Source organism: Coenobita brevimanus, chromosome 90, assembly GCF_032717465.1.
Source record: "Coenobita brevimanus isolate Jiangsu-jjx chromosome 90, ASM3271746v2, whole genome shotgun sequence".
In the NCBI taxonomy this organism is placed as follows: domain Eukaryota; kingdom Metazoa; phylum Arthropoda; class Malacostraca; order Decapoda; family Coenobitidae; genus Coenobita; species Coenobita brevimanus.
In genome coordinates this window covers 4609459-4620973 of record NC_137043.1, presented here as the reverse complement: position 1 = coordinate 4620973, position 11515 = coordinate 4609459, and the positions used below count along the sequence as shown (strand labels likewise).

At 42.1% G+C, this 11515-nt stretch overlaps 1 pseudogene; it reads right to left on the bottom strand.

Annotated features, from left to right (window-relative positions):
• Positions 1-5916: 5916 nt before the first annotated feature.
• On the bottom strand, positions 5917-9955 carry LOC145411553 (apolipoprotein D-like; annotated as a pseudogene).
• Positions 9956-11515: the final 1560 nt, after the last annotated feature.

Genomic DNA, 11515 nt, shown 5'->3' with positions numbered 1-11515 from the left:
TAATCACCGCGCCTCACCTCCATTCACTACAGCACCTTCTTCGGTGGGTCCCTCCTACAGGTAAAGTACAGTACATACACCGCGTAGGGAGATAAGAAAAGCAAAGAGAAGTTATGAAATTAAGGTTGCCAGTGAATCAAAAGAAAACCCCAAGGGTTTTTATCAAATGTACCGAACGAAAAATAAAGATAGGATAGGACCACTCAGAACAGAATCAGGTGACATTACCAGTGAAGATAAAGAAATGTGCTCCATCCTAAATAATTATTTCATATCAGTATTCACCAAGGAAAATCTAAGCCTGGTCCCTCAAGCAGCAAATATTTACCATGAGAATACGGAAAATATTCTTAGTAAAATAACCATTAGTAAGGAGGACGTATTGAAAGAAATTAATAAGTTAAAACCTCAAAAATCGCCAGGTCCGGACGATATATATGCAAAAATTATAAAAGAAACCAAAGAAGAATTATGTCAGCCACTTTTAACGTTATTTAATAACTCTTTAAGTTCAGGAGAAGTTCCAGAGGCGTGGAAAACCGCAAACGTAGTGCCCATCTTTAAAAAGGGTGATAAATCAGCTGCGTCGAATTATCGTCCGATAAGTCTAACGTCAATAGTAGGAAAAATGTTAGAGTCAATTTTGGCAAATAAGATTGGAGAGCACTTAGAAAGATTTAATCTTATAAACGAAAGTCAGCACGGATTCAGGCAAGGACGATCCTGCCTCACAAATTTTTTGTCATTCTACTCGGAGGTCTATGAGGCAGTAGATAGCGATAAAGCTTACGATGTTATTTATCTGGACTTTAGTAAAGCTTTTGATAGGGTCCCACACGAAAGGTTAGTTAGAAAGGTTCGAGCACACGGTATAGACGGCGATATCTTAAAATGGATAGAATCCTGGCTGAAAGGACGAAAGCAGAGAGTATTAATAAATGGAACTAAGTCGGACTGGGGATTAGTAACTAGCGGTGTACCACAGGGTTCAGTACTCGGTCCCTTATTATTTATCATATATATAAATGATCTAGACTTAGGAGTCAATAGCAGCATCAGCAAATTTGCCGACGATACAAAAATAGGGCGTATCATTAACTCGACTGACGATTGCCATAACTTACAGAAAGACCTCGATACATTGTCCAAATGGTCTAAAACTTGGCAAATGGAATTTAACGTTGAAAAATGTAAAGTACTTAACGTAGGCAAGACCATTGGAGATACTAAATACAGCTTAGATAACAAAGAAATTAGCAAATCGGAATGCGAGAGAGATCTAGGAGTTATGATTAGTAACGACCTTAAACCTAGGCAACAGTGCATTAATGCGAGAAATAAAGCAAATAGGGTCCTAGGATTTATTTCGAGAAGCGTGAGCAATAGATCATCTAAAGTAATACTAAAACTTTATCTAGCATTAGTAAGGCCACATTTAGACTACGCAGTACAATTCTGGTGTCCTTACTATAGAATGGATATTAATTCGTTAGAAAATGTACAGAGAAGAATGACTAAAATGATACATGACGTCCAGAACCTGTCATATGAAGACAGACTGAAAAGACTAAGTCTGCATTCGCTAGAGAGGCGTAGAGTAAGGGGAGACTTAATTGAGGTGTTTAAGTGGATGAATGGTATAAATAAGGGAGATATTAGCAAGGTACTTAAAGTGAGCATATAGGATAGAACTAGAAATAATGGTTTCAAACTAGAAAAATTCCGTTTCAGTAAGGAAATCGGTAGAAATTGGTTTGGTAATAGAGTAGTAGACGAATGGAATAAGCTACCTAGTAAAGTAGTTGCTGCCTCTTCCATTGAGAGTTTCAAGCATAGGCTAGATAAGCATATGACAAATAAGGGGTGGATATAGAATGAAGAAAATCTTATAACCAATACTAATTCAAAAATAAATTTTCTTTTCAGGTTACACTATGATAGTCTCTATTCTCCTTTCACACTTTCCTGTAAAATGTCCACGCCAGTTTTTCTATACTGCGTGGTGTTCTTTCTGACTTTTTCCTGCCGGCTTCGGCTGGAGGGTTTGGAGGGCGGGGGAGAGCCTTCTTCTTTGCTGTCCTTATCTCATTCTAGTAGTTCAGTTACTCTTCTAGGAGCTGCCTAGCATGGGCCAACCGGCCTACTGCAGTTATCCTCTCTTCTTATGTTCTTATGTTGTAAATACACAGGGCCACCCCAGGGTAAGACTAGGGATCTCCTCACGCCGAAATGCAGGGGAGAGTGACGCCTGGCTCCATCTCACGCAGTTCCTCCACACTTGGAACCATCGCCTTGCCATTATCGAAAGTGTCATACCTAAAGTGACGTAATCCCACCTATACGAAATAGCACCACTTTCGCCGATTTCCCGCGCGGTAGTTTCGCTGATGTCGGTAAAGATGATATTGTTCCGGTATATGTAATACGTTTGTACACAGGGAGCCACGATGACGAGGTGGTGTCGTGTCTTGCTCGCGAACTGCATGCACAAACGGGAGCAATCAGCAAGGGACTTAAAGTGAGCATACAGGATAGAACTAGAAATAATGGTTGCAAACTAGAAAACTTCAGTTTCAGTAAGGAAATAGGTAGAAATTGGTTTGGTAACAGAGTAGTAGACGAATGGAATAAGCTACCTAGTAAAGTAGTTGCTGCCTCCTCCATTGAGAGTTTCAAGCATCGGCTAGATAAGCATATGACTAATAAGGGGTTTACATAGAAAAAAAAAAGAAAATCTTATAACCAATACTAATTCATAATTTTTCCTTTTCAGGTTACACTGTGATAGTCTCTATTCTCCTATCACACTTTCCTGTAAAATGTTCACGCCAGTTTTTCTATACTGCGTGATATCCTTTCTGACTTTTTCCTGCCGGCTTCGGCTGGAGGGTTTGGAGGGCGGGGGAGAGGCTTCTTCTTTGCTATCCTTATCTCATTCTAGTACTTTAGTTACTCTTCTAGGAGCTGCCTAGCATGGGCCAACCGGCCTACTGCAGTTATCCTCTCTTCTTATGTTCTTATTTAATATTCTCCCTCTTCTTCTTCTCTTCTTCCTATCTGTCTATCTATAGCCAGACGCCTTAATCCCGTAAGGGGAGGCAACAAATAAATCGCCTCAATGTCGCCCTGTCCCCTGCCATTTCGCTTCCATCCCCCAAAATTACACCCCTTCTCTCCCTTATAGCTCTCCACTTCAGCAGTCGATATCATCCTCGGTCTCCCCCTCCCTCTTCCTGCTGGCTAATATTCTTAGGCTGAAAAAGGCTTGGCATGTTTCTCTGGCCATAGATACGAAAGTTCGCCTCTGGACGCTGCTGTTCCGGGTATGTTTGCAGCTTGTTCGTTATTATTTTGATGTTGTCAGCACCTGTTCCAGCACACGAGTGGACAAGCCATTATATCTCACTTTTGCTTCTCACTTTCCTTTGCTGGCTAATATTCTTAAGTTGAGAGAGACTTCTTATGATCTGTTATAAATACTTAAGTTCACCTAATATTTCACCTCTCATATTTTCCACTTTTACCCACCTAAAAATACCTACCTCTATCTATTTGTCCATCTATCTATCTATCTATCTATCAATGTCACTCTATCCTTCACCATCAGGCTGCACTCTCTCCAACTCTCCCCACCTCCCTAACGCCTTCTCTCCATATCATCCTCAGTCTCCCCCTCCCCCTCCATCTCGAACTTATAATAATTATGTACTATTAAAATTTCTCTCTCTCTCTCTCTCTCTCTCTCTCTCTCTCTCTCTCTCTCTCTCTCTCTCTCTCTCTCTAGGCCTTACCTTCAGATGAAAATCCCTGAAGAGCGTGAAGAAGAGTGTGTTGTCTCCACCATTGACACCCACTAACTACACCTCAGTGCTGTCCAGGGTTGCCACGTCAGAAACTGCCAACTCGCCGAGTTCCTGTCACCAAACCCGTGAAAATGTCAGTGTTCTCACCCGCCCAGAAACCGCCTTGTCAGTAATCACAGACTATGGTCCTTTCGCAGCAAGAAGTCCGTTCAGGGTGTGGCAGAAGTTGGAATTCCCCCGAGTGCGACGTTGCCAATTTGACCACCAATTATCGGATTATCACTCTGACCTACCCCCATCCCACCTGTTTCTCTCTCTCTCTCTCTCTCTCTCTATATATATATATATATATATATATATATATATATATATATTTCTTATTTATTTTCAACTTTTTTTCCACACCACCTATGAGGTAAAAGTCTAGGCGCGTTTTATTTTTAAGAGGTTTCCCCTGTAGGCCTAATCTCTCTGACCCTGTCCCTCGCCGACCTCGGTGTGGCAACATGGGAAAAAAGCACTGCCACGTGTCATACAATTCATTCAAGTCGTTGTTATAATTCTAAAAAGTGATACTCAGTGTACTATACAGCTTCTTTTACTATATACAGAATATAAAATACGATTTCAAATAGCACATAGATGTGAAATAAGAGAGAGGCATGTACTACGGTTGATTTGGCAGGATCGCTAGAGGTGATTCACCAGTTGGGTCCCCACCCTGAACGGACTTCTTGCGGTGAAAGGACCATAATAAGGTTAGGTTTACAGGTGAGCAACAAATGACTTGAAAAATAGTTATATATTATACAAACTTCATACATTAGCCTCACATTAGTCATATAATAAATTTGCAAAATGCATTTGTCTCATCACCTGGGACAGACAAGCCGTCATCGTAATCCATTCTCTTTTTCACAGCGTTTATTGTATTTTCTGTTATACTTTGCATATTTGCCCATTGTCTTCCCAGTTCCACTATCCAGCAAACCTCCCTTCACTGCTCCCTGACTAAAATTGAAATGTTGCCTCTTATTTTACCACCACGGCATACATGGCCGTCAGGCCCCGTGACCTGTGTTTGAGTGTGGATTAGGGGAATCATATCCCGAGGGAGGGCTGGGCCGGGTGCTAATTGTTTCGTCATTTCCACCCACCACCACCTCCCTTCGATCTTGATATCTCCGGTCACAATTGTTTTTGCTAAGTGACAAGAGTTACAGTAAGGTTAATTTAGCAAATACCCTCTCGAACTGAAGCCGCCCCAAACCCGCCAGTTAAGATATCAACTAGCCCAAAAACCGCCTAACCGCCAATGTTAAATTTATCCCGCCAGCCTCAATTTGATATCGCCCAATCTGGCGGAAAATCCGCCAAGCTGGCAACTCCAGTGCCAGGTCGGTGGGTGATTCTGAGTGCCCAATCCATCCCGAAAACGCGCCCAAAAAGCGCAGATAGTAAAATAACACACACACACACACACACACACACACACACACACACACACACACACACACACACACACACACACCTCTCCTCCATCAGTCTTGGGAGTGGTGAGAGCCAGTTATTCTCATTCTTCTCTATTAATAACCCGTGGAGGTGTGTGTGTATGTGTGTGTGTGTGTGTGTGTGTGTGTGTGTGTGTGTGTGTGTGTGTGTGTGTGTGTGTGTGTGTGTTGGTAGTATTAGTAGTAGTAGTAGTAGTAGGTGGCGGTCGGAAAGTCGGAACAGGGAGTAGCGGGGTCAAGTGAGAGAGGGTCAGACGGCCGTGCCTGTTTAACATTTACAAGGAGGTCGCAGTTTTTCTCCGGGGAGGGGTAGGGGGATAACAGGATGAGTGGAGACAATGGACTTTGATCTAGATTAAAGAGCGAGCGAGCGAGCGAGCGAGAGAGAGAGAGAGAGAGAGAGAGAGAGAGAGAGAGAGAGAGAGAGAGAGAGAAGGATAATATAGAAAGTATGGAGCGGCAGATGAGGCAAAGGGAGAGCTTTGCGTAGTTAGTAATTAGTGGAGCAGGGCTGGGTTAGGCAGGCTTGGTAAAGGGTGTGAGGGCTTCAGACAAAGAGGCAAATGTATGAGAGGAACAGGGTGGTCATTATGACTCTGGTGCTAACAGTACTGCACATCAATGATGGACATAGCACTGTAGTAGCCACATGTAGCGATGGATATAAGCTCGTCTGAAAACACACAAAGAAAAATGACAGAAATGATACATGATACTCGGAACTTTTCATATGAAAACAGACTCAGAAGACTAAATTTGCTCTCTCTCTCTCACTCTCTCTCCATGGGGGAGATGTGCGTCACCCTGGGGAATTTTGTTTCTTTTATGAGTTACTTATAAACTTATGCTTTCATTTCTTTATTTTTCATCATATCTAATTATTTTTAAAAATATTTATTATTGGGGGCTGGGTGAGATGCCATCCTGACAAGTCAAGGACACAAAGGAAAGTGAAACAAGTCGCTCTGGCCGGGTTAGACTGGGTCAGTGTGAGTGTTGCCGCTCAGGGAAATTTTTAAAATTTATTTTTTTTACTACGAAATTTTCATATATTTACTTATATTCCTGAACCTTAAATCATAATTGTGACATTATTATCCACCCAAGAAATACGGTGCAAGCCAGTAAAAGTGACTACTTTTTTTTTTTTTAGTAACACTGTAAAATATTTATGCCACGTTTCTGTATTGCCGTATAAATATTTTATCCATAAAAAGTTTACTGTACTTTCATATATTATAATACATACGTTAACATTGTACTAGTATGTGTTTATCTTATTTGTGCTGCCTTTTACATATATAACAGCCGTTTCACATCGCGGGTTTGGGAAACATAGCATCACTGGACAGAGGGTCGCGCCACACCCTAGCCGCCAGTTTAGATTTGTCAGACCATACTACCACCACCACCGTCATCACCACCACTACTACGCCTACCAGCATCACTACTACCACTGCTACTACTACTACTACTACTACTACTACTACTACTACGCTTGCCACATACATACCTCTTCTCGCGGACTAACACTTCTCCACGCACACTTCTCCAGCATGAGGTACGATTCGTCCTGTCTACCACTCTCCCTCCGAGTTAACCCAAAGGCATATCATTACTATCATTATCATCATCATCACCCTCATCATCATCATCATTACTATCATCACCATCATCATTATCATCACCCTTTTCTTCATCATCATCATAATCACCATCGTCATCATCATCCCCATTCTCCTCCTCCACATTTTCATCATCATCATCATCATTATCATCATCATTCCCCTTCTCCTCCTCCTCATCATCATCATCATCATCATCCTCTTCATCATCATGTTTTTCGCCTAAGGATGAGATGAAGTAGGATGAAGAAAATAATATACGTAAAAAGATGAAAAATAACAATCCAATAAATAAATAAATAAAAAATAAATAAATAAATAGATAAATAGGAGTAGACATTTACTTTTCAAAATTTATCTTAGTTTCTCATAAAGAACAAGTTTTCTCAAGTTTCGAATCCGTTTTCAACAAATTTTCTGAATGTATGTATGTATGTATAATGTATTTATGTATGTATGTGTATGTACGTATGTATGTGTACTTACGCAGGTGTATATGTATGTATGTGTATGTAAATGCATGTATAGTTATGTGTATGTATGTGCATGTATGTGTGTGTGTACGTATGTATGAGCATGTGTCTGTACGTATTTATTTATATGTGTATGAATGTGTCCCTGTAGCCTATGTGTGTGCATTTGTTTATGTGTAGTGCTATGCTTTCATGTGTATGTGCTTAAGTATGTGTATTTATGTAAGCACCGTGTGCCTGTCTGTGTGTATGAGTGAATGTCTATGTAAATATAAACGTGTATGTGTGTTTGTGTGTATGTACTCTATGTGTACTACTGTAGATGTATATGTGTTTATTTTTAAGCATGTGTATGTGCATGTTTCTACGTGTGTATGTGCGTATGTTTGTGTATGTGCATATGTGTATTTGAGTGTATTTACATGTCTGTATGTGTGGATGTGCATGTGTGTATGTATGTGGATATGTGTATGTGTGAATGTGCATGTGCATGTGAATGTGCATCTTTGTATGCCAGTCCAATTCTAAATCTAGTCCTAAGCAGTGCCAAAAAAATAAACAAACAACAAAAACAAAAGCAACAACAAAACCCTAACAAAAGTAACGACAATCACCCTAACTCAGCCAAACAAACAAACAGATGTATCAGCTCTAAATTTATCTATCGTAGCTCAGGTGTGGAGAACCTTTAATTGCCTCACTAGTTGCACAGGTGAGATAAACACAGGTAAAGTAAAAACAGTAAAGTGGATTTACTGAAGGACAAGATCAACAAAAGAGGATGGACGGCAAAAACTCCCCTCTGGGCACACACACACACACACACACACACACACACACACACACACACACACACACACACACACACACACACACACACACACACAGTAATGCTTATAACAAGATGTATCCTGTCTCTCCAAGAATTTGACATCTATGTCCAAGGAGATAAGGGTGGTTTTCGCCTCCCCGGTGACGTGGTAGGGGGGGTGGGGGCTCCGGGTCAGAATCCAAACTATTCCTGTTGAGATGAGGTTAGGTTAGGTCAGATTGGGTTGGTTTGGTTTGGTTTAGGCAGACTGAGTTTGATTTAGTTAAGTTTGGGTATTGTTTCTCTTCTGCCCTAACAACCATTCTCTGCTCTCTCCTACAATAGTCTAACTTAGCCTACCCTACCCTAGCCTACCCCTATCCTGCCTTACACTGGCCTACTCAACCCTTGCTTTCCATCCCCTACCCTATCCTACCCTATCCAATCTTCTCACCTATCCTTCCCTTAAACACAAACATCAATTCAACCATTACCCTACCGTACCCTGCCATTTCCTCTTTCCTGCCTTCCCTTACCCTTCTCTTCCCATTCCTTCCTTTTTCACATCCTCTCCCTATTTCTCCTTCTCTTCCCTCCCATAGCTTACTGTACCCAACTCACTATACGCGTTTCAATGTAACTTGGCCCAGATTTTCGACCTTCAGCTTATTTCACGTAGGTCGGTGACGGAAGACGGCAATTCTATGACAACACCGTATGGCACTTCTTCGTGACAAGCATAGCATTTTAGTAAAACTCCATTGCAACAACTCAGCATTCAAGATGGAGTGAAGTGAATATTAGTCCAAGTAATCGAATAGCACCCACGTCAATAACTATAAAAAATAAACAAAGCAAGATTAACGAATAGACTCACTAGTATGTCCGATGGGTTTGGGGACACAGGCATACTCGAGTGTCCACGAGTCGTAATTGGTGGCTACTACTTGATAGTGGTCCTCAAAAACAGGCATTCCGGGAATGGTGTAAGTCAGGAAGTTGGGGGGCAGAGTAGGGCCTCTTAGCAGTCACGACTGCGGTAAGGACTGTAGGGCGGTTCAGGCTGGGAGGATGAGGGTTTGGAGTTATCTTTTTCATTTACACGCACACGCACACACGTAAACACACATACACACACACACACACACACACACACACACACACACACACACACACACACGAATGAAAATGAGAAAGTTTGGTTCATATATTATTTGGGAGGATTATGTCTGTTTTTGCTTCGCGCGCACACACACACACACACACACACACACACACACACACACACACACACACACACACACACACACACACACACACACACACACACACACACACACACACACACACACACACACACACACACACACACACACACTTACCTACTTATACACACCTGCTTACAAAATGTCCCAAAAATCGACCCTGGTAGATATATTGCCCGTTTTGTAGTTCTTGATATACGTCCCACTCCAGCACCGTCCCACCTCTTGGTACCCAACGAAATACCTCTCCTGCTCGAATCATCTTCCCAAGTATTGAAGAAGACGTAGGCAGGTAAGTACTGAAGAAAGCTAAGACGTAGGTAGGTACTGCCATCATCATCATCATCATCACTCACCCTCTCCCAGTCGAAATCCTTGATAATGGGTGTTATAGGACTGTCGCCCCTGAAGTACACTTCCTCATTCACTCCCATCATCATCATCATCATCATCGTCGTCGTCGTCATCGTCGTCGAGACCATCTTGACAAATCTACACATCGTGAGAGAAGAAACCAGGACCATTAAACCAGTCTCAGAATAAAACGCAATTGAAAACGAGTTACGAAGCCTCTTATTTTTACGGTAATTCGGACCGAAATTTATAAAAAGATAACACAGGGAAGGTTACATAGAGGAATTTGTCGACTGTGGTAGTGTGTGGTTACAGGTGGTTTGCGTGTGTGTGTGTGTGTGTGTGTGTGTGTGTGTGTGTGTGAGAGAGAGAGAGAGAGAGAGAGAGAGAGAGAGAGAAAGAGAGGGGGGAGGGGGATGGACCATATGTTCAGTAATGGAACAAATTGCGTTACTTCTTTCCACACTGCCTGTCCACGTAACCACACCACATCTATCCATACAACACTCCACCCCAACCACATCTCAACCACCACCCCTACTCCCACATGCCCATCCACATCCACCCCACCACCCCTTCACCCACACACCCATCCATATCCTACCCACCACCCTCCACCCACACACCCGTCCACACCGCACTCCACCCCATCTACAGTACACCCACCTCTCCCCCACCATCCGCCCATCGGTGAAGGTGTGCTGAGGTGAATCATTAATTGGCTTCCGGAAAAGGGGTTGTAATTAACAGGTAAAGTGGTAGGAATTGATGGAGTGTGTGGTGAAATGCTGAAGCATGGGGGAGAGATAGTAGTAGAATTTGATGTGGAAGATGTGCAGATTGGCCTGGGAGGAAGGTAGAGACCCGGAGGATTGAAGTCAGGTATAATTATTCCCTTGTACAAAGGAAAACGGGAAAAAGAATTGTGTGGTAATCATAGGGGCATATGTCTTCTTAGTACAATAGGAAAAGTGTATGGTAGGATACTTATTGACAGAGTTAGAGAAAGAACAGAGAAATTAGTTGGAGAAGAACAGGGAGGCTTTAGGAAGGGAAGAGGTTGTGTAGATCAGATATTCATTCTCAGATCTTTAGTGGAAAACTTTCTAGAGAAGGGAAAGAAGTTGTATGCGGCTTTCAAGGATTTGGAGAAAGCATATGACAGGGTGGATAGACAAGGATTGTGGAAAGTGTTAAGAATATATGGAGTAGATGGGAAGTTGTTGAATGCTGTGAAGAGCATGTACGAAGGTGCAAAGGCTGCAGTGCGTATGGATGGTGAACTAAGTGAATTTTTCTCTTTGAAAGTTGTTTTGAAACAGGGATGTATCATGTCTCCATGGTTGTTCAATCTGTACATGGATGGGGTAATAAAAGAGGTACAGGGTAGAGTAGTGGATGTTGGAGTGGCCCTGGTGAGAGAGGATAGTGTTTGGAAACTCCCTGTACTGTTGTTTGCAGATGATACTGTGTTGTTGAGTGAAGACGAAGGGGAGCTGCAAGGCTTGGTGGATGAGTTTGAAAGAGTGTGTAAGAAACGGAATCTAAAGGTGAATGTAGGGAAGAGTAAAGTGATGGTCTTTGAGAGAGGTGAAGTCAGTGAATGTACAGCGAGGTTGGATGGTGAGGAAATGGAAAATGTGAGTACGTTTAAGTATTTGGGTAGTGTGATG